Source organism: Harmonia axyridis, chromosome 3 (genome assembly GCF_914767665.1).
Source record: "Harmonia axyridis chromosome 3, icHarAxyr1.1, whole genome shotgun sequence".
NCBI lineage: Eukaryota > Metazoa > Arthropoda > Insecta > Coleoptera > Coccinellidae > Harmonia > Harmonia axyridis.
The window spans coordinates 11,387,777-11,412,904 of NC_059503.1; the positions used below are offsets into that span (position 1 = coordinate 11,387,777).

Sequence of the window (25,128 nt, forward strand, 5' to 3'; positions counted from 1 at the left end):
GGAATTGAATGGAGAGTGGTGTTTAGAATTGGAGTAGAGCTTTTGTTTTAGTTTTATTTGGTCCATAGTTTTTTGAATAATATAGGATGTAACAGGTACCAACCTTTTTGTTGGGTTTTTTATGATTTTTCGGGTGTTTGTAACGGAAATGAAACATTTCGCGTGATTTCTGCCTAAGACACACCTTCTCACACCATTGTGGAGAAGTAACTCTGTTGCTACGTGACGACCTATTCAAATCCACCGCCGCCAAAGTAGCGTGGCGCGAAAAACCCATAGTGCCATCTGTGAGCAGACAGAGTCACTACACACTACAATTCTAGAAAAATTTTTGAATAAGCTCAAAATTCGGCTAATTAGAGGTCGTCAATTCTGACACCGTTCACCGATTTTTCATAGACCTCGTAGTTTCGAGGAAATTTGAACTCGAAATTTGGGAAAAAACGGTAATTATCGAATCTCTTCCCAAGAACCGTTATATCTCCTAACATATTTGTCACAGAAATCCCTCAAATCCAATCAAATGTGTAGAAGAACTGGTAGCCTCGAGAAAATTATCAAATATTTTTGAAAATTTCAGATTATTACCTATAATTCATGAAATGAAAGACAAATCGCCCAACTGCAGGAAAATCCTATTGTTATTCCATTTTCAGATTGCAAGTAATGAGTCTTTCAGAAAGGTGCGTTAAACCTTTCTGAAAGACTTACCGACTTACTGAAAGACTTACAGACCACTCGAGCTGCACTCTCGTGATGTTTCGCGAACAACGTCTCATGAATCGGTGTACGAGTATAATTTTTTATTATCTATGCTCTTTGATGTCATAATTGAATATGAATCCTTTTGTTTCAACTTTAACAACTGTTGAACAGATAACGCAGGGCATTGTTCATGGTCAACTACATATTTTCATCCTTCCCTCTAAATAAAGAGTGTTTTTTTTTAGAGCTGTACAACTTTAAATTGCAATAAAACAACGACGGATTATTCGATTGACATGAATTTTATTAATCCGCAAGATAATCTTATGGCATTATATTTTAAATAGGATTTCTGGCATATGACCGCCACGGCTGGCTCGGATGTAGTCCAATCTGGATGTCCAATTTTCGATGACTTTTTCCAACATTTGTGGCCGTATATCGGCAATAACACGGAGAATGTTGTCTTTCAAATGGTCAAGGGTTTGTGACTCATCCTCATAGACCAATGACTTTACATAGCCCCACAGAAAGTAGTCTAGTGGTGTTTAATCACAAGATCTTGGAGGCCAATTCACAGGTCCAAAACATGAAATTGGGCGGTCACCAAACGTGTCTTTCAATAAATCGATTGTGGCACGAGCTGTGTGACATGTTGCGCCGTCTTGTTGGAACCACAGCTCCTGGACATCATGGTTGTTCAATTCAGGAATGAAAAATTTAGTAATCATGGCTCTATACCGATCACCATTGGCTGTAACGTTCTAGCCATCATCGTTTTTGAAGAAGTACGGACCAATGATTCCACCAGCCCATAAAGCGCACCAAACACTCAGTTTTTCTGGATGTAACGGTGTTTCGGCATACACCTGAGGATTAGCTTCACTTCAAATGCGGCAGTTTTATTTGTTGACGTAGTCATTCAACCAGAAGTGCGCTTCATCGCTTAACAAAATAAAATGGACGTAGTGGGCGATTCGTGTTCCACACAGAACCATTATTTTCGAAATAAAATTGCACCATTTGCAAGCGTTGTTCAGGCGTGAGTCTATTCATCATGAATTGCCAAACCAAACTGAGAATCACTTGACAGATGTTAAATCGGTCGCTTTCTTGAACAGTAATGTAATAACTTAAAGTTGTATACCTCGAAAAAAAACACCCTTTACATCCTAAAACCACGGTTTATTTGGTTATCGTTTTTTCATGGGAGAACTCGAAAGCGGCTCTATTCAATATCAATTCACCGACTAAACACACAAGACAAATATCCGATATCGACAGTAATCGCCATCTTGAAAAACATCCTCGAACCGACAACGTAATGCCCCAGTGGCATACTCTACGTCTCCCGTCGTAATCCACCCACCCTGTTAGACCGGGTCCATTATTCATTTATGCATGGAAAAAGCACAAATTTTCATGACGAGCGATCGAAAATCCGTCTGCTTCTCGAGACGCCAGCCCCCCCCCCCCATTTCAATATTCGACCGGAACGTGGGGCACGTCCCAGTCGGCCGATGGCGCGAGGTAAAATCTCAACGACTGCTGTTCCACAGCTGGTAGTTTCGCAGTCATGGCAGTCCCCGAGGGCCGCGGAGTGGAAGATCCTTGTTATCGCACGTACATCGTCTTTATTTAAATCCATTGGTGGAGGGCGCGTGCACGATCGCCCGTGACTATCTTGTATTCACGCTACATTTTCATGATATCGCCCGCCAGCATGCTGCCGAACTGGGCTGGTGGAAAAACTAGCTGGCGCTCCGATCCGTGAGCAAACGATCGGTCTCGCTGTCGTTCTCGACTGGCTTATGGTAGGGCTTTAATTTGAATGGTAGAGGATTATTTTGAGATCGCGCAGAGGGAGGGAGTTTTGATCGCACTTTGAGTTGAATGGAGACGGAGTTGGACAAAAACTTACAGGAGAATGATAACAATAAGTTAGTGAAGAGTAGAATTAAAGCTTGGTCAACATTAGTACCATTCGGAGAATAGTTCAATAGCATACTTCTCTTATACTAAGAGAAGTTGAGTTTAGTTAAGTTAGTAAAGAGAATAATTGAAGCCTGGTCAACATTAGTACCATTCGGAGGACAGTTCAATAGCATATTTCCTTTCAGGAGATTGAAGCCTGGTTCACAATGTTATAATTAGTAGTAGAGTTGACGAGAACACTTTTTTCCTCAAACAGTTCACATGCTCAATTTGGTAGAGCACTTATATTCACGTTCGCTAGTAATTTGAAAGAATAGTTGCAAGGCTGAAACACACAAGCAGCTAGAAAGACACACTATCCTCTGTTTACATTGGGCGCGTTCAGCAGAAAGATCGGTAACGTAAGTAGCTCCGCTACTGAAAGGTATCAGTTTGGTAACGTTCGTATTCTCTGCTGGACGAGTTGCTCCTTTTCTCGACAGCAATTGGTTCTGTGGGTCTTTCTTGAAGGTTACGTTATGATGAGAGACAATTTTTTTTTCTGGACACTCACGAAGTAATAGCCAAGACTGCTGAAGATGTCATCGGTTTCATTAACAGCATCGACAGCCTCTCTTGACTTATAAAATTATGAATAGGTAAGGTTAAGAACGAAAGATCCACTAAATAATAAAGGCTAATGACCCCGATTCAGTGAAATAATAATAATAATAATAATAATGGAGTGAGATTGTGTAAGTGCAGGGTAAGGCAATAATAAGAACTCTATACCTATTTACACCCATTTACTACTATTTATACCAATGTAAACCAAGTCTAACTGCAGCATACAAGCAGCTGGAAAGGCACACTGCAAGTGTGGCTTGGTGCAAGACTATCCTAAGTCGATTTGGAAAAAAGTCGAGATAATCACCGTCAAAGGTTCATACTCCTTTTATTTCGGTCAAGTTCATATATTCTAAAATTTTTAAAATGCATGCAATCGTAAGTCCTGAATACGGATATTTTCACTACAGGAGAAAAGATTGTGTTAAAGTTAGGATAGTTTGAATTTTTTTCGCTTGACGGACTTGGAATGAGAAATACGGACTTAGGATTATTTTATTGTGAAAAACATTGTCCTGCGATTGTTTTCCCAAATATCTCAATTGCAACAAGAATTGGACTTGCACCAAGCCAGCGCTCCGATAAAACCAAACTTGACCAATTGTTGAATTCACTTCTACCGAAGTTTTCGGGCTGAGCAAATGTCAAAATAAAAATTCATCAGAAGAAATTTTGAACGACGTATTCATCATTTTGTAACAATCAACATTTGTATCGATTCATGTCGGTTTCAAATGTTGTATTCTAACTAAATTTTACTGCCTTTTCCTTTAGGCTTGTGGCTGAACTGGGAAGGTTAAAAAACTAGCTGGCTCTGATCTGGCAAACTATCGCACTCGCTGTCGTTCTCGACTGGCTCAGGCAGAGTTATAATTTGAAAAGTAAAGGATTATTTTGAGTTCGTGCATCATCCAGGGGAGTTTTGATCGTACTTTCAGTTCAATGGGAACGAAGTTGAACAAAAACATACAAGTTCGGAGAGATCCAGTGTAGAATTGAGGCAATTGCGGGTAAAACAACCGTTGAAAATCCAACGAGACCAAAACATGAAAGCCTTACCAGTGCAGGATTCAATGATTTTAGTTATATTATTCCATAATATATTTCATTCATTTTCATATAGAAGGGAATATATGTGTTTATCCTTTATGCATAACTACACCATTTATACAATTGCCATAAAACTTTATGCTATTGTTGAATTCACTCATTACGAAGGTTTTGGGTAGAGAAAAATATCAAAATGAAGACTTATTGAAAATGAAAACTATCAGAATAAATTTACCTCATCGCATTCGCCATTTTGCAACCATAAGCATTTGTGTCGATTCATGTTAGTTTTAGATGATATATTCTCACTAAATTTTCCTGGTATTTCCTTTCAGCTTGCTGCAGAACTGAGCGGGTACAAAAACTAGCTGACTCCAAACGGTGTACAAACGATCTCGCTGTCGTTCTCGACTGGCTCAAGGCAAAGCCTTAATTTGAATACTAGTGGATTATTTTCAGATCTCGTATTATTCAGGGGATTTTGGTCGAACTTTCAGTTGAAGGGAACAGAAAATGAATGAAAACATACATGATGACGAGAACAATAAGTTCCTAGAAATCCCATGTAAACTTAAAGTAATTCTGTGTGAAACTGTGAAAAGCGTATTAGACTGAAGCTATAAGGCCTTATCATCCAAAAGAATTTTAAAATGAACACAACGAAATAATGAAAATTATTGTTTCGGTTGTTGGCAAAAATTACTTTAATAAAGAGTTATAGTTGTATTCAGAAGATATTGATTTTTTTTCTATCCCTTATGATAATGATAACACGACTATCAAAAATCGGCCAACTATATCAATACTTGGATACTTCAGAAAGCAACCTCTTCCTTGAAACTTTTATTCTTCCTTTAGGATTCTTCAGTTTCCGATGACACAACCCAATACCCAACCGTATGAATTACACGGTGAGGGTTATCAAGAAGATCTTCCTCAATGTCTGAAAGTAAAATAGAAACTCCCGGAAAGAAGTAACGTTGAACCAACACATAACCGTCAACAATTTATTATGACACCGTATCTATCTCCTGCAAGCAGGAACCTGAACTCCCAGAAGATCCGAGGAGTTATTATATAACCGAAGTAAACGCGCCGTTTTTCGTATTATTAACGACTCTCAAACATAACTTGGAAAACATTCATCATTGCCGAAATTATAAGGCAAGTAGGAAGGCGGCAAGATATCACGAATTTGTAATTCCCTTTTTTAATCTTTTGTTGGTTATTTATATATCTGGAAGACAGACGCGAAATTAGTTCTCTTCAACTTTGACGGTGTGATTTAGAGCAGCAGATCCGTCAGTCGAGTCGTCGGAGTTCCCTTTTGAAGTATCTACTTTCATTTCATCTTTCTGTGGATTCGACCTTTAACTCCGTCAATAAAGCAGGTCTTAAGATGTGACTTTTAATGAGTTTAGTATGATATTATACAGAAGAGAATGATCTTTTCAGAATTTTGTTTCAGGTACTTCTGAAATTCTTGGTAGGCTTGATTACTGCTAAATCAGAAATTATTGTGAATTGATCGATGTAACATAATAGTATATTCCAAAAAAAAGTTGCAGAATGAGCTCTTATTCCAACACGAATGCGAAATTCGAAAACGAGCGACGAAGGAGTGATTTTTGGAACGCATGAGCCCAATAACAAACTTTCGACAAACTCATTTTTCTTTTCAACTGAATTTAGTTTCTGGTCAATATTCCTTTTTGGGAGAGTCTTCTTCTTTTGGTTCAGTGTTCTTAGTCGATATTTTTGGGAAATTTATACCGACACCCCTGATGGTGATTTTCTAGTACTGATCAATGATCATTAGAACTTTCTCTCTTCTGCTTGTCATGATTTTCGTCTATTCACTTTTCTGGAAGAGATAGGTCCTCTTGTTGACTGTTTCTCCTATTTTAATTCTTATTTTTATTTTATTATTCTTTTCGTTTCAGAGTTGTCTTGCTTCTTTAGTGTTTTTATCATCTTCATTCGTTTGTTTACTGTATCCTCAACAGTATTAATTTTAAGTTCCTTCCTGATTTGCCGGCTGCTTATGTTCTTTGATGTACCAGCCACTGTTCCCATTGCTGCATCAACTGTATCTTGTAATATATCCTTCTTATGGTTCTTAATGTTATGCCAGGTGACTTCTGCGCCCGTTTTACTTACTTTAAGTACTGTTACATAGCGGGTACAGTCAACCATGCCATTGTCTTGTCTTTCCCCTTTTTTGTAGCTGTTTGCTTCAATTCAGTTTTTCCTGTAGTCTTATCTCTAAATATTTTGCATCTTTTTTTTCCGTCGTCTGATTTTATAACTTCACGTTTGCTGCGTTTTCTTTCTAGACTGCAATTGTTTGTGTTTGTAAGAGCATCCAGCTTCTCATGAAAAATATTTCTCAAATGTAAGATTTTTACCAACCGGCCTCTGTTTTCACAGAATTTTCCGAATTTCATTGATATAAAATCGTGTCAAACATTATTTCCTTCACCTCCCCCCTCATATTCCAAACAACAATGAAGGAAACCGTTTATTTAGAGCCTCGTTGAAAGCTTCGTGCATGAATTACCAAACAGGCGATGAAGTCTAGTCAGAAGCTGTGAATAACGATGGTTTATTATAATAATAGCCGTAGTTCATTCTGGAGTACTCAGGTGAATCTGATGCCGCTATTATTAAACGCTGGTTACCTTCTCATCATGTATGACGCGAATGTGATCAATATGACTTCCATATAGGGTTATGTAAGGGTGTGTGTTTCGTCCCAGCTCTATTTATGTATACAGGAAGTGATTCTGCATGAAATAAAACGCGACACTCTATTATGGTTAGACGATAAAATTTTTGAAATTGGAGTATCATCAATCCAATAAAGCTAAATTCCGAAATTGAGCCGAAATATACAGGGTTTTCCAAAAAAAAAAATTGTGAATGACCTAACATATGTTTTTTTTCGAATTTTCAGACAGCATGGAATAAATGAAACTTAGTGTCTTCGAAGTTTCATATGCTTCAAGCATACTGTTTGTGAAATACTTCAATTTTTAATAATCTGGAGAGTATTTGGGAAAACCTAATGACTTTGGAAAAGATGATGGGCAAAAGATCAATAATAAGAAGGAACTCATGGTTGAAGACCTTAGAAAAATGGTACAATTGCAACAACTGCCAACTGTTTAGATCTGCAGTATGAAAAATACGCTGAACGTAAAATATTGGAACTAAAACGACACGTATAATATAAGATGAATAACTTCGAAATGAATGAATTTATAAAAATGAAATTCTGAATTCGAATTTGATGAATCGAAAACGAAAGTGATTTCATTATAGTTATTATCACCCTGAAAATGAGCCTTCAATATTACTGTCAAAAAAATAAAAAATTTCAGCGCTAAAATAATGAAGAAATAATATATAAATAAAAAATAAATGAAATAAAATAGCGTTGCATCAATGGTTGAACACCTTGTACAACTTGTGTTCACGAATGCTTCTTTTCTGATATACGTGGGCTTTGAAGATATCTTAAAACTTCTCGGCTCACAATTTTTTAATGAAAGATATTCGAAATTCAAAATCTTTTTCGAATTACTTGTTCAATTCGTGACAAAAAAATCTCTCGGGACTTTTATCGTATGGGGAGCCGTTTTTATATAAACGGCATCCAATATGAAAAAAAGGATGAAGAAGTAATTCAAAAATGATTTCCAGATTGAAATATTTCGGCGGCCTATTATTTAAAAAAAAGACCAAAATGCGTGCCAATTATAGATACAAAATTTTAAATTACATGTCAATTAATACACAATACGCAATACACCTCTTGAAACTCACCAAAATTCATTGGAATATATCGACAGAGCAATAAATATATAGTCATTTATTAATAAGAACTTTAACACCCCGTATCTCGAATAAAAAAGTATTTGAAAACAAAATTTATATAGAAAACCGTCATTATTTTTTTATGCAGAATCACACTCTGTATACCAGAGTTTGAAAAAACTTATATCTTCACTAAATTTTGTAGGAAATTTTAACAATTCCAATGCATTCTTGCAGCGTTTTTAGTATTGGCAATTGTCAAAACATGACACTATGACAGCTTCAAGAGAGACAGCGGCCTATTCAAAATGAAAACTTCTACTAAAAAACCCCTTATATAGATACGCCAATGACGCCCACCAAATACCGACATATCCGATCCAGTTCATGATGTTTTGCGCCATCCCTTAAATATAATTTTTATTTGCATATTTATTAAAGCAATCCGATCCACTATGCATGCACACACAGGCAAATACACCGAATACGAACCAAATAAATATCGTTACTATGAATTATGTTTCCAGGATCAAATTTAAATTCGAGCATCGAATTACGTTTTAATTAAACTGAATATATGCACGCGAATATTGCACAGAGACAACGTATTATCGATTTCGACGATGGACGGGTCTAAATTAGTTACAGCTTTCGATATGTGATGATATCCGCGTGATACGTGAGCAGAATGATTGAATCTGATAGGAAATATGTAATATTTCATCGTAATGAACTGATTCATGTTGCCCGCGAGTGGTGCCGTGTTTTTTGAGCCCACATACATGATGTTACCGGGGTAAACATCGTTATTTTTGTTTGAAATACGCCACATTTTCACGGTCTATTGTTCGGCAGCACCGGCGATCGGATGTATTCATCGGATTTTTTCCTGGAAAATCCACACGGGCTAAGCGTGAATTTTTCGAATTTTTCTGATGGGTACATAGATCCACCAGTAGGAACGCATTGGTGAATGGAAAAACAAAACGCATTTTGGATTTGGACGATGACAATTGTATCGTTCGGACTCAATACTGGAACTTGTTCATTTTTCTATGGTCTTAATCTTGAAACCGGAATATAGTAGTATCAGCAGTCTATAGTAGCTCAATCAGCTGCTGGGGGAACATATGCCAGCGCAGCTAGCTTTGGATCTGCATAACTCCCCCCTCAAAAGAATACCAACAATTCGGAAAACGCTTGTCAATGGAAATAATATTATGTCTTCAATAGATATTCGTTTATTATTTACATCCCAGCATCATTTATTGCTTCGATCGGAACTTCAACAGGGAAAAAATATTTTGGGAGTTGCTTCTCAAAGATAACCGTGATCTTCGAATTTTATTGCCACCAGATAGTAGTACAGTAGTTGAACAAAGAAATATTATTATTTCTTTGTAGCGAGGATCATGGTTGAATACGTCCTACAAAAATATTTTCTGAAATCGACGAAGCTGCCGATGGATGCTGAGATTGCCTGTTTGTTTTTATGCAATTATGCTACTCGAAAAAGGTTCCGACGTAATTGAAACATCTGGTTTCCAAATTTCGGATTGAGTAACAGATTTCTCAAATATCTATCTGTATTATCATCATTCACGTGTTCGATTGATAGGAGTAATAACTTTTCGACTGATTTCAAAAAACAAACTTATATGAAATTAATTCAAAAACATCCAACGAAATATTCCTTGAATGCAAATTCAAATGTGAAAGAAGGAATTATCGGCAATTCCTGATTCAGAACTAAGTCCGATATCGGTTTTACCTAAATATGATGTGCAGTTATTTCCTCACATATTCACATTACGCAAAATTTTTCGTACGTTACCAGTATCGGAGCCACGCGTATTTTACCTTCAAGAAACTGAAAATGTATTCAAAAAGTACAATGGGAAGGGAGAGATAACTGAGATCACTCTGTTGAATATTTATTATGATTTCGAATTCGATATTGAGAATTTACGGTAAATAGTAGTACTGTTAAATTTGTCAACGGTACTACGAACAGTGACTGAATAATATTGTCCATCAGTATCAGTTATCACAAATCAGTACTGATTTTGTTAAAAATATCTAAATGTTGTTGGAGCATGCATCTTTATAACATCAAAAATCATAACCCACTGAAAACAAACGACAAATAAATAACAAAAAATTTACATTCAATTGTATCATTCCTATTGGAAAATCCTAATAATTGAGAAAAAAACATCCTATAGATATGAATACCGAACCTAAAATAGATTTTGATATTGTAACACTGCTTTCAGGTAGACAATAAAGGATTTATAGATAACATGGATATATTTTCAGTTGGTTTTCAGTGACCCACTTACGTAAAACACACTGTATGTACTTAATTTCAATATATCCGGATATGAGCAAATAATGCAAATGTTTCAGCGAAAATGAATCCAAGTACTCATTTGTGAGAGTGCTTCATTTTAATCCCATATATCATCGGAACTAGGTTACTTCAAATAAATACCCATTGTATACATTGTTGTGCAAATTCAGACTGAACTATTATATTGGCTTTCGGTTTGTTCATTATCAAAAACGATAAACACAGTTACAATCTAAACACAAATTCGTTGAAGCACTGATTAGGTAGATCCTCTGTTGAATGCTCTTCTATGTATAATTCTAGGAATTCCTATGAGAAGGGATTAAATATTGAACCAATATCTACTTCGCCAATAGAATGTATTTATTCGATAGTCGATTGTTACTGTTGAGGGCGCAATTGTTGTTTATATAGTGTGTTTCGTTATTGAAAATTAGTGGGCAGAGCAGATGTTGTTTATCAGAAATTCTGGTCTCATCTACGTTGAATTTCAAAATGTTTCTGTCAGATTGTTTGAGGAGAAATTATATTGAAAAATTCAAATATTCCGAAACTTGTGTCTTTTTATGTTGATTAATTAATTAAATTTATTAGCCGTTTACTCCATGGTGTATATTCCTTTCTACCTGGAAGAAAACTTTATTGACTCAAACATTCAAATTGTTTCTGATACAACATAATATAAAGCGTTTCTGAATGTGTACACTCGGAATAGAGAGTAATTAAAATTCTAGGAACAGCGTAAAACGTAATTAAAGTCTGGATTCTGAAGAATGAATGCCATCTGCTGATGAGAAAAAGCGACAGAGAAAGTAAGGTTGCACAGGTACCTCACAAGGAAAACTTTCGCAGAATCCCATATGCGTAAGGAATGATGGTTATCTTCAAGCATAAATAAAAATTAGGAGGACGCTAATATTCAACAAAACTGCTAGTGTTGTACATGGTGGCTTAGAAGAATTCTGTTGTATACATGATTTGATTTTTCAAAAAATAATAAAATTGACATTTCATGTTATGGAGTATAAGTCAGATGAAATTTGTAAACGAGGTTTTGTCACATATATTTCGACAAAATTATGGCATCCTGATTTCCTTACACCAACTGCAAATGCTGTACGTGAGGTCAGTTAACAATGCTCAACCAGTTTTTGAAACTATCTTGTGATTTCTTTTCTCGGTAAAACAATGGTACTGTCTTGCACATAATTTTTTATTTCTGTAATGAAATATCACCAAGTAGATAAAAGAGTGACTATATAAGTGTTTCAAACCACAAGATCTACGAGACGATGTTTCAACTACATTGATATAAAAAAAAAACCAAGATGCATCTAATCCTTCAAATATTCCGATTGAACTGGAAAAATGATCATTTGAATTAATACCCAATCAGCAATAATCATCACCAAGAGTCCCATCAGACTTTATCCCCTGTAAACAGTGAAATGCAAAATGAGATTCATACTGTTCTATCTTACTGTTTCATTCGCTCAGTCATAGCTTTCCTCGCAGCTGTCATGGGAACATTTCGTTGACATGGAAGATAAACCAAAACGACAAAATGAAACGGGTTCAAACGTCCTCTACATATTTAAACGCAGAAATTGCTCCAGGTCCATTGGGGCTGTTCAGACAAGAGTTAGAGGACGTATCAGAGAGTTTTACTTTCCTAGTAGTAGGCTGCAGCTCGATCTAAGCGGAATTTTGATCGAGTTGTCGTTTTAGTCACGTCACGATTTCCACATCACCGTGTAAGCCTTTCAACTGTTGCCGAAAAAACATTCGATTTTTAGTTGCGTAAGTTGTTCCGTAACTTTTTCTCCGGTCTGGGACGTGTCACCGTTGGGATTATAGTCAGAATCGAGAGGTTTATGAGGATTGGAAGTAACGAATATCGCGAATTTGATCACCTGACAAGAAACAGTAAGATGTGTGAAATGGGATTCCATTAGTTTATAATCCGTCTGAACCCAGCATAAAGATCCTACAGGATTTATTTGGAATCGAAGCGTTCATCGGAATTTGAACAACATTCAACTTTTATTGATGAAAACAAATGAAACAAAACGTGTTTCAAATGCTGATAGAAACATCCTGTGAACCTTAGTGTGGTTACTTCAGCTTTCAAGTATATTATTGGGACCACGTGCATAGGTGTGTTGTGGGCAACAGGAAGAACTAGCACAACAATGAATAGATGAGATAAATATTTCATATGTAAATGACTCTCTAGTATTTCATTTGGAATTTCTGTGTTCGATTGAACGTGGCCGAAGGGTTTGAACAATTCTAATGACAAAAGAAAAGCAGCGCCCTTTTCTGGGTTCACTTTGATTAGCCATTTTCAGAACCATTCTTCCAGAGAGCTCACGTCATCTTGGAGGTATTTGGTTAACGATCGCTTAAATTTTGAGTGTGGACCAGATCCACTAAGTTCGATTGAAAAATAATAATTAAATATATAAAATAAAAAAATAATTAAATATTGAAGGGATGTCTAAGGACAGGAGAGATTTTTTTTGTCGATTTTGGTCATAGATTGTAGTGATCCTTTTTCAAGCAACCCGCATGGCAACTGAAGAACAAAACCTGATAGAGGATTTTTAGCAGGTTATGTATTCATAGATTGCCTATTGAGTTCTGTTCGTGGTCTAGCTTGTTATAAATCATTAGTTGGTAATGTTGAAGTAGTCCGAAAAGGTGAAGTTGACGAAGTATTTTTTGAACTTTCAAATTTTGTAATATTTTCATCATTAAAATGTACAAATCCCTTAATCTCATTGGCTCAGAAATTTGGATATGATTCTATCTTTTTCCTTTCAATTTATTGTGGTTATTTGAATTGTCACCATTTTATAATGGAAAATTCAACATTTATTACTCCTTTCGGGTTCAATTTTTTTCTGTTTTCATATTGAATTATGATTAATGTGTTTGGTGAAACGAAAAGATAAGAAGATTTTGTTTGAATTGATAAGAAGCCTTTGAATATAAATATCTGTCGTTTGTTTGAATTAATTCTTGATTAATTGATCTGATTTGTTTTCCTCTACGATTTCGTGCCAGGTTATTTTGTGAATACACAAACCAATCAATACACCTATATGGGGAGGCAGGTTTTCATCTGTGCTCTTGTATCATACGTTGAAATGTATGATTTCTCATTCACAATTCTTCTACTAATACTGAGATTCATCGACACACACATTGAATTTAACAATTTTTTGTTTTGCACTTTCCCAAATGAATATATGCATTTCAAATTATCAAAATTTTCTAATGTAAGAAATAATACTATCACCCAGGATGTAGAGTTTATCATAACAAACACAGTAGAACTAACTTACTATACAGGATCTAAGTAGAAGTGATACCAGTGAGGGCCATCTCGAAGTGTGTGTTAGAGCGACGGTACCTTGGTACCTTCCCTGTGGTTGGGTTCGATCATTGAGACGCGTGACTGATTTTGACAATTATGGTCTCAGCATGATGTGCTTAGGATATTATGGTCTCAGTATTACATGGACTTAGTATTGAATTATGAATTGCTTATATGTATTTATTGTATTCTCAGCAGAAAGTTTGATGACTTCACATCTGTGTAGTGTGGTAGTTGCGGAACAACCTGTAGGTTCGTTGCCAACGTTATAAATTCCCAGTAATAATCTGTTAGTATAATACGGAAATTTCGAATGAAATACACGCCCCTCGGGGAATATTGTCAATTAAAAAGTTGCAAATTCAACGAGAAGTGAAAACATAAATAGTATCATTAGCGTGTGTTCCTCCGTATATTTCTCGAATTCCCCCTCAGCATGGAATTATTTCTTCGTCTTCGTTAAACGTAAAGCCTTACCTCATGCGGCTTTTCAGAATCCGCTCTGACTTCCTCGAACGGCTCTTTGTCTCCCAAGCTCACTAGTTCCTGAAGTGCTTCGAGCTTCTAATTTTCGATTAGACGATATGAAAACTTATACGAACATTGTTTCCCTTTCACCTCAGCACGAAATTAAATGAAAACGGGACTGTATGGATCTCAAGGTAGAGGGAACATCCCGTTGAGTGCAATTGGAATTCGTGTCGCTCGAATCTGACTATTACACTAATTAAAATCGATCCTACATTAAGTATAATCACAATTATCTCGAAATCTCTTTGTCTCAATACAATTAGTGCTCAAGCTGGCAACAAACAGTAGAATGAAGTTTATACTGTTTTAATTTGGGGGAGTATATACGAATATTTGCTCTAATTGGACTAATTAGACATTTCGCCTGACTACACTTGACAGAAATAAAGCAAGTTAACCTGTTATATACCTCAATTATATAGCCGACTAATTTCCTTTCTAGCTGGTACTCGCTTGGATTTTATTTACCTAGTTTTATGTATACGGGAATTCCGTTGCATTTCAATAATACCGCAGAAAATTCGAGACAAATCTTTTTATTTAGAGAGAACTACTTGAACAGATCGTAGTTAAGACTTCTCGAAGCGGTCTTTGTCTGAATTGTTATGCTTGGGTCGGTAAATTCTGAATGGGCCACATTTAATAACTGACAAAAAGTTTCTGAAGGCTTCTCTGTGATTCAGTTACACGTCTTTGTTTTGCTTTTTCAATTTCACATTTCAAAACCTTGTTTTTTTGTCTACATATCTTTTTGAGCGAGTTGAGTAATGTGTGATTGTTGAAAGTATCAAAAGGCAATGTATTTATTATTTTGTGTGAACATTTACCCAAATTTGCTCGAAATGGGTGCCATACTTGCTCACCGCTGAGCTACAAAGCATCGTTGATACCGAATGCTGTTCACAGCTGTTTAAGAAGAATCAACATGAATTTTTGCGTTTATATGTGAAAGAGTGGATTCATCACTTCATTACTGAGCCAAATGGAGCGTAAGCTGATTACTGGATTTTTGTAGACCCCAAAAAATTCTTCATGGAGAGAAATTGGTCTCTTATGAAGAAGTTACATAGTAACAAAATCAAAAATGATTTTTTTTTAAATTGAAGGAGAAACCTCAATGCCACATCTATTGCTATTTTCAATTCAAAATTGATTCAAGTCATTTCTATCTCCATGAGAAGAGTACTAAGAAACTCAATTGGTTCAAGACTCCATCAATTCTGTTGATTTGGCAGAGCATTCACACTCAACACTTATGATCACTGCTGAATATTCGAACACAACATTCGTGTAACACAGGGGATGCTTCAAGGCTCCATATTGGGACTCATGTTTTTCCTTAAGTCTAACAAAATGTTTTGCAGGGTAACATCATTTTGGTGAAAAAAATATCGACTCCGCTCATTTGTATTTTTTCAAATCAACATAATTTCTCGAAAACATGAGGTTCTGGCTTTTACCGTTAGATTCCGTTAGATTTGACTGACAAACTCTCTATGCAAGTAATACAAGCTCGAGCAAAGTCAGTGTTAATGATCTCATTCAATATCGAAAAGCCATAACTTTGGCCAATATTGCAGGCTCAATAACCCCTCCAAAAAGTCCGCCGTAAAACTGCCATTGATACCTTTACGATGACACATAAAAAATTGCTGTCTATAAAATTTCATCGACCGCTACTAAGGATATGGTGGAATCAATAATGTCGTATACAGGGTTTCAATCGAGGTTTTGCAATTTTTTTATGACTGCTCCCCTGAAATGGATCGTGATGAAGCCAATCAATTTATATGTGTCTGGAATGGTTCGGTTAATGGGATCGAAGCTAATAATTGCTTTTTTTAAAGAATGAAAAAATGACAATCTGCATGATGTATATTATACACTTATTCAAATTTAGATATATGTACTTTCTTCAGATCATTAAGTTGAATTCAGTTGGTAAAGTCACCATTAAACATTGGAACGATTTATTCAATTCTACAATCTGGTTTCTGCTGTTGTTTTTGAAGAGTTCTACAGAAATTTATTCATAATGTTATTTGAGGTTGGAATTCATGAAAAAAACATTGAAAAGCACAAAATAATGGTAAGAGTATTTTTGGGTCGTTGCAAAATGGCGAATGCGCCCCCTTCTACATTGAAAATTGCCTACACTTTCCCAACAGTTCGTTAGTATTACTAATTCACGCACATGTTGAATGGACCATTCAGAACTTCTAGTCAAGTTCTTGATTCGTGATTGGCCAGTCAAGTTCTTGATTCGTGATTGGCCTGTCAAGTTAGATGTTCTCAGATTAGCTTATTATGTCAAGTCAATTATAAATAACGAATTTCTGATATCTGACTATAATTTGTTAATGGAATAGTGTTATGAAATACTACTTGGTATTGAATTTATCTCATAAGTCTTCATTTTAATTCTATTGATGCATAAATTGACAGACTTATGGTATTAGTAATCATATTTTTTTCATATGTTCCCGATATATTTTGTTTAGTCAGGTCCTTCTCCTGAACCTGTTGGTACTATACTTCAACCACGTTTCTTTCTGGCTTTTGGGAATTCAATACCCATGGAGCTAAGAAAATAGATAGAAGGAAAGGAAAGTGAACATTTCTGCTCGATCCCGAATACAAGAGAGATGGAAGTTTAGTGTCACCAATCACAATCGAGCAAGCCGATTGTGTGTGCGAGCCATAGGCGTGGATTTGATTGTTGAATGCTTTATCAGGAATAATTTTTTCATAACTTCACAATTGCCAAATTATTGAACTGAGAAATCGTTGACCCTTTTGAAACACTAAAGAATTTTTATGAATAAATCACATTGTAAACTATTGAAATTAATCAAATTATGTTACGCTATTGCTAAAGTGTCCCGTCAGACAAGAAGTGACGAATGTTGGCATCAAAACAAATGCATCAGTTACAAGGCGATTTCCGTTCCTCTTATCAATGTTCTAAGTGTTTCTTGGAAGCGAATCGCTCGTTGTGCGTACGCGAACTTTACAAAACGGGTATTCTGTCTTTCTAGGTTTTCGTGTACCAATATTTTGTTTTCGGAAGAAGCTCATTTTACCTTATAAGCCATGTAGATGAGCAGAACTACAGCTACTGGAGTGCAACGTTTTTGAAACCCCTCAATTGGCCAAAGATGACCTTCACCAGGTATTTAAGTGTAAGATTGAATGAGTGTCGTGAACGCGAGTGTAGATATTCAGAAGATATGAATATTAAGAAATATTTTCCCGAAAAATTTATTTCCAGCATAATTATTTTCAATCGCTTTCTTATAATGAACTTTTTTGTTGGATACAAAATTCAAGTACCGTTAACAATTTCGTGTCAATAGTGGCACCAGACCCATGGAAAAATCCAGAATAATATGAAAAAAATTGAGGAAATTATTCATTCATGTACCACTTGCACCCTTGGAGACCACCTTTATGTAGTTTTGCGGTCAGTTCGATGGACCAATCAACGACGCCCTCGCAATAACGTCGATGATCACAAATAATTTCAACCCCCGTTATGAATCGTCGGAACATGAAACAAATTCCTCTGATTCGCCGACTGTAACGCTTTGATTCAATCAGTACCGCACGTTAGTGTCCGGCCCATTGGGTTTTGGGTTCGCCGAATTAAATATATCCGTGAATTCCTTCATTAAGAGACCGCGACGATATAGGCCCCGCGCACACGTACACACATTTATTGTGAATAACCGGACTGCGTCCGGTATGAGATTAATGAATTCCCGGAATCGTGGAATATTTCTAATTACGTCGTTTTCGCGTGTTCCAGCCGCGGGCCATTCATTACCAGTCATCAAACATGTATGGCGCTTCGCATCGGTCCAAAAGAACCAATTATTGAAATTCTCCGGAGTGTGTTTGTTGCCTCCTCCATTCGATGGGGCTTTCGAGCCACGTTTCCACCCTTCAATCAAGGTAGTTTTGAAGCGTTTGACTGTGTGTCGATGAGCGGTTTCGGGATCAATCCGGATTTGTTCACTTCTATCCGGAATATTCTTCGTTGAAAGCGTTTCGAAAAAAAAAGACTCGAGGAAACACTCTGTCAGGTAAAGTTTTTCAACTGCTATACTTGATTAGTCATATTGTCATACTTGACTTGATTAGTCATATTGTCATACTTGACTTGATATTCAAGCTACTTGACTTGAAAGCAAGTTAAGTTCAAGTAAAGTAGTAGTTTTGCAATGTTAAGTTAAGTATTCGATAAATAAATACTCAACTTGACATTGAAAAACTACAACTTGAGCTGAACTTGATTTGATTTCAAGTCAAGTCCAAGTCAAGTAGCTTGAATATCAAGTCAAGCCGTTGTGTAGAAGAGCACAGGGTTGCGCTGCTGAATATTTTCATCTTAAACTTGTTGGTCCCTGGATACGTTATTTTGATTATATTTATTGCAAATTAATTTGCAGGGTTAGGCCATTGAAATCTGACAACAAAATCGGATTTTTATTCAACCAAGCAAATACTTGTTCCCTTCGGTGTGGTGGTGTGCATCATCGTGCTGATAGACATATTTCCAATATGCTTTCTAGATCATGAATGAAGTCAGAAGTTGTGCACTAAAAATCTCCATTTGAACGATCATTCATAACACCAACTGGATTCAAATCATTTTTGGAAATACCATCTCACACGTAGACACTAAAACCTTGCTGAAATCTTTTTAATCAGTCTCAGTACAATGAAAGTAACGTAAATCGCTTGGACAAAAAGTCCAAGTATAAAGTATATCGATGGATCAAAATCAGAAAGGCACAGGTATTGGTGTATATGGGCCTAAAACGATGATCTCTAGAAGTCTAGGAAGTGAGCCCTCTTTTTTGTAAACCGAGAAACTAGCTGTCTATGCTTGCTCCCAAGAATGTTCCAAAAAAAACCACAAAGGGGCGCGTTTTAACAGCACTAGGGACAGTCAGGCCACGCTGACATCAGTGGAATCATATAGCCAGGGTTCTCTACTGGTATGGAAGTGCCGTATACCATAAAGCAACTGACCAGAGGGAATAAAATAACTCTACTAGGATACCAGGGCATTATGGTATTGTAGGAAACGAAAAAGCCGATGAACTTGAAAAAAGGGCAACAAGATTAATACCTTATGGTCCTAATCCTTGCTGTGGGATTGAAAAGACCAATGTAAGGCAGAGGTACAACAATGAGAGTAGCATAATGAAAAAACTCTCTGGAGAAACACTCCGGGTCTCTTTCAGGCAAAGAAATTGGTGGTGCTTTCACCGACCTTTACCAGGAAGCTCCTGAAGCTACCACGAGCTGAGCTTCGGGTAATAGTGGGACTGCTGACAGGACACTGTCAGTTCTAATACCTTTTGTTCTATATGGATAAGTCAGTTGGTGAGATCTGCAGGCTCTACGGAAAGGAAATAGAAACAGCTGAACACATAGTGTGCAAATGTCCGGAGCTGACCCCCCTAAATAAAGATTATAATTTGGGAGCTACATCCCTATCTTCATAAAAAACTTTATTTCTACTATGGCCAATCCTGGTCTTGTGTGATTTCAACATTTAAAAGACTTGCATTGAAACTCGATATGTTTGAATTTCAGATTTTAGCTGAATGTATGCAATTCGTTCAAAACTTTTTATATATTTGGAGGATTCCATATAAATTGATTATCTGATGATTATATGTTCCTACTATTTTAAAAATCTATTATTATGCCACCTAAACTGCTAATCTACAGCCTCTCAGTTCCTTTTGAATACCAATTCTAAAAAAACTGAACCATTATATATAAATATCATGAATCAATCACATCCAAACAAAAACAAACCCTTCAATATGAATCGGAAAAAACTGCTCCGAAAAATTCCAAAAAACGACCTACACCACCTACGCAAGATTTATCGTTTCCATAAATCTAATACATAGACATTTATTGACGAATTTCCATAACAAACCGGGAACCTAGGGCAGCTCCTCGGAATATCTGTCGAATCTTCGATTTCAATGAAAAATAGGAAACCCTAACTACCCTTGATTCATCCGAACTTCCTCCGACAAACATCCCGGAGTATTCAGGCCAGCGGAGAAGGAATAACAGAGTGAAGTTCCAACTATAAAGATTAAAGAAAATGAGCAAAAGGAAAATATTCTGGTCGATAAGGTGGATACTCTTAGAACCTTGTAGCATTAAATACGTTAGCTACGTAAGATGATTACGAAAGTTGGCTCGTTCTTCAATGGGTGCTCGAAGAGGTCTGGATATCCTTTAGTCTTTATGGCTTTGTTTACCGTGCCTCGTATGCACTTTTATATAAGGCTTTCGTGGAGTGGCTTCCAAACATGTCATGGGCTTTTATTTGCCTACCTGTTTTGAAAGAACCATCTATTATTTTGATAGGAGGCTACTTTTGGGTGCTCAGGGTGGAAATAAGTAGTGGACGCTCGGTGTGCGGTAAATAGAAAGTACACTAAATTAAAGTGTGTGTATATGCAGTATATGCTTTCAATATGAGTGTGGGACAATTTTTATAGTCTTAATCACTATTGGAAATTATTCTAAGTCTATTCGTTTATGAGATACAGAGTGTTTTATGGATTCCCACAAAAATTATCAACCGGTAGAACTCTTGAATGCTTTTATAGATTTTAATGAGAGTTTTAAATAATACGGATGGGATAAAGACCAATATTCACGTTTCATTTGTTACTCAAGAGCGCAGACTCAGACTAGAAAATTAAATTTTTCATTTCTCCTCTAGTTCATTATCAATTATTTTTAAAACAAATAAACGCTCATAAACTACATTGAACTCTATTAAATAAGCCTATTAACCATACAGTCGAATTCTGTACCCACATTTTATGTAACATTTATGTAACATCAAACATCGAATGAACATACTTCAAATTATTGTGGATTCGGACCGATTAATATCTCAATAATATAAATTATGAAAGTTAAATGGTTAAATACTCGATGAAGGGGATTTGATATATGTATCGAAATCATGACAACATTGTGCTAAAACCTTCACAATTTGATATATACTTTTTTCTCGAGAAATACAATTCCAAATTGACAAATTATTGAAAACCAATCATGATGAAATGAATTATCCAAAACTGTACGAATTGAGTAAACGGTTAGTGAATTGAATAACTGAATAAAGACACATTTACGTTTTGGAATTTTTTTATTATTGATATTTATATTTGTAGATTTATTTTTTTTAAATTGAATCAATGGTCATGACTCGTAATAGTATAGGCACATCCAGACGTAAAAATCCTCACTTTCGGAAGTAATACATTGCACTAAACAAAATAATTGAAACATGCATAATTCCTGAACTTGGAAATTCTTTCAGTTGAAATATAAATCCAAAGCCTTGAATCGGAAACTACATGATAATTGGTCGACTTTTCCCAGGCATTCGAAGATGACGCCAATTAAATCACTCAGATAAACGGAGAGATCTCATCCGGAAAGTTATCAAAAGAAAGCGATCGAAAGCGATCTCGAATATTATAGCAGTAGAAGAATCGAGTGCACCTTGAACGATTGTCCGTGCCATTACAAATCCCGTATCTATAGCAGGCTAATTAGGAGGAGATTCATTATAAACAGTTGTTATGGTAACGGCAGCATGTTTTCTACATGACTGCCACTTTCAGCTTATTGGAAGCATCAATGAGGAATGTTCAAGTCGTTGTAATGAGCCAGTTATTCGTCTGGTTACTAGGGAGACAGAGGGAATGGAAACAGCGCAATCGAGGGCAACGCGGCAGATCGCGAATCAGGGGATCAACCGTTGGGATGAACTGAAAACAGGTGGTGCAGAATTCGTAACTGCCAATTATCCGGGATGTAGGAGTCGTTTGAAATACAATTCGAATATCGAATATTTCATCGAATTGAATTCTGATTCCAAGAATCGGAGTTGTGATATGTTTTTTATTTTTCGGGGAACTCTTTGACACGAGAAAAACCGATATATACTTTCTGTGACATGAAAAGTGCAACAATCGGAAGGCTTCGAAGTTTTTCCATGAAGCTTCACGGAAAGCTTCAGCTGTTATATTTTTCATTAATGATGTGTCACTTCATCTTTATTAGTTTGACACTGTTCCCAGTATGGATTCTACAAGGTGATCCCAACTACTTTGTCATTTTACGAGAATTTGTGAAGGGCTGGTAAATTGCTTCAGTCTTCTACCCATTTACCCACAAAAAGCGAAAGTTAGGGAGATCTGGGTAGCCTCTTCGAGGTACATACTTCCTTCATAGAATGCCTTACAATGTGAGTACATTAGTCACTTTGTTTGAATTAAGATAAGCATTCATATTGCCTTGGATGAATACCAACTGAGACATGTTTCCATAAACTGTAGCACCTCGTATTATAAACTCTACAGTGAGGTGCACATGTTGCTCAACAGAACACTGCATAATGTGACGTCCTTCAGGTCTACGTGTAACCATAAAGTCATCATTATGTATTTCCAAGCAGACTCAGGAATTGTCACTAAGAACCTTCTGCCTCCCAATCCAGTAGCAAAGTAGCACTACAAAGGTAGTAAGGTTCAGAATGTACTTCATTTCGAAACCATTTATCAGCTATTTATCTTGTGTTCGAGAATTGTCCTTTTAATGCTATTGATTCAAGATGCTTATTTGCCTGTTTTAGCAGTCCACTTCATTATCTACTAACTACTTTAGATGATGCTTAATAAGACCATATTACAAAACATTGTTTACGACCAAGAAGACTAGAATTTCCACAGAATAAAAAATTACCTTCTTCAATCTTTTAAGATCTATATCCGATAACTTCGATTGTGACAATAAAAATGTAGAATTTTTCATGGCCACTAATTTTTTTCGAATTCAATATTTCTGCCATGGTTGTTTACCACCTTCCAATGGCCTCTTGTTTCATTCAACATACTATACATACAAAAGAGGTATGTTAACGTAATTTTGTGCCAAAATTGTCAGAATTTACATTCTTACTTCTTCTCAATATTTTTAGAGCACTAATGTGATTAGATCTATAGAGACGATTAGGGTCTACAGCCTCTGGATGACAATTACGAATTGGTGTTCTGTAACCAATTAAGTGTTTCTCCTCTCTTCAGAGATCTGTTACTTACTAGCTTCAGTCGGAGAGGTGGTCGGGGTTAATAGGTTGTAGCTAGCCCGGAACCTATTTTCAAAAAAAAAAGAAAGCAATTTCGAAGGCTTTGGTTCCCACACAAAAACAAACCCATCCACTTTCAGAGATTTATTAATAAGATGAAATGATCCACTAAATTGATCAAATTGTAATGAAAAGTTAAGAGTGAAATATTGAAAAATAGCTGCTTACAATTGAATCTCAACAATGAAAATTATTATGAATAGCTTCGAAGCGAAATGTCTCAAATGAAAAATGAAATAGAGCATACGAAATTATATAAATTGGATATCAAATGAAATTACAAAATACATAGCAGAATACTTCCATTAGCATTTAAAATCCAGATGAAGTGCTCCCATGCACGAAGAACCATCTGATTTGGTACGATACTGTCACAGCACCATATAAGGATTTCCAGGTTCTTATGACCACAGTTTTCAGGTGTGATGGACCCTTCGAAGCTGGATGTTGGTCAACGAAGTTCAATCTTGGAAATATATGTTCAAAATCGAAATTCTGGGCTTCACCCAAAAACTGGAAAATTAATTTCTTTCAGAGACCGTTCAGTAGAATATATTGTCCTTGCCGTCCATGTTTCACATAAAAAGTTGTGTACTCAAGTATAAAAAATTACATATGTGAATCGACAGCCATTTTTCAAAAAAAAATAATAATCTAGCAAATAAAATTGGAACTGATTTCAACTGTTATATTAAATTTTGAATGAGAAAATGAAAAATTTTTAATGAGTGAATTGAATTGAATGGAAGATTTATTTTATATGGCGTGAGATTTTGAATATGAAAATGATCTAAATAATGAAATCTATAAGAAAAATTAATTTTGAAGCGAATGAAAATGAACCTGAACGGCAAGGATGAATCGAAATTTGGTTGAAAGAAAAAAGAATCTTTGTTGGGCAGAGGAGATTGCAAAAAAAAAAAAAAATATACATTTTAAAATATATAGGTATCTTACCTCAATTTTTAATTGAGTTTCACTAAACCAATAGAAACTATGAAATATTAACTGAATCTCAAAATTTAAAACAGAAAAAATATCTATATCAAGAACTCAACTCTGATGACTTATTTCATTCACCAGACAAAGCAGAAAAGAAAGAATAAAATCTTCGAATAACCGATTAATATCTTATCAGATTGAAAACATGCGCCCATCTGCAAATCTGAATTCTTCGATACACGTACAAATGCAGTGGCGGTACAACCAATATGTAATGAATAAATTTAAATTTTGAAAAGAAAGAAAGTTGTAACGATCGTATCGTTACAGTTCGAAATTTTCTTTATTTTTCTTCTTTTAGATTATCACCTACATCTTCTTTGGCTCAGTGACGTGATGCACTGTAACTCAAAGGTAGATGAAAGATCTCTTTCATATCGGTTTTTTTCTCAAACATCTACCGAGAATATTAAAGCTTGATATCCAGAATCAAGTTACCTATTCATGTTGAACACTATGGAAAACTAAATTGGCTTGGGACACTTTTATACGTTCGTGAATTTTATATCCTTTTCAATACTTTTTCCTCATTCCTCT

The 25,128-nt window shown here is 35.8% G+C and overlaps 1 protein-coding gene and 1 long non-coding RNA gene across 19 annotated transcripts in view; one reads left to right on the forward strand and one right to left on the reverse strand.

Moving 5' to 3' along the window:
• The window catches only part of LOC123674454 (CUGBP Elav-like family member 4), a 645,081-nt gene that overhangs the window by 314,151 nt on the left and 305,802 nt on the right, over positions 1-25,128 (forward strand). The gene's annotated exons all lie outside the window — the stretch shown is intronic.
• On the reverse strand, positions 23,659-24,853 carry LOC123674455. The gene is made up of 2 exons (XR_006746663.1): positions 24,547-24,853; positions 23,659-24,102 (listed from the first exon to the last, which is right to left on the reverse strand). It is a non-coding gene; the product is annotated as an uncharacterized LOC123674455 (long non-coding RNA).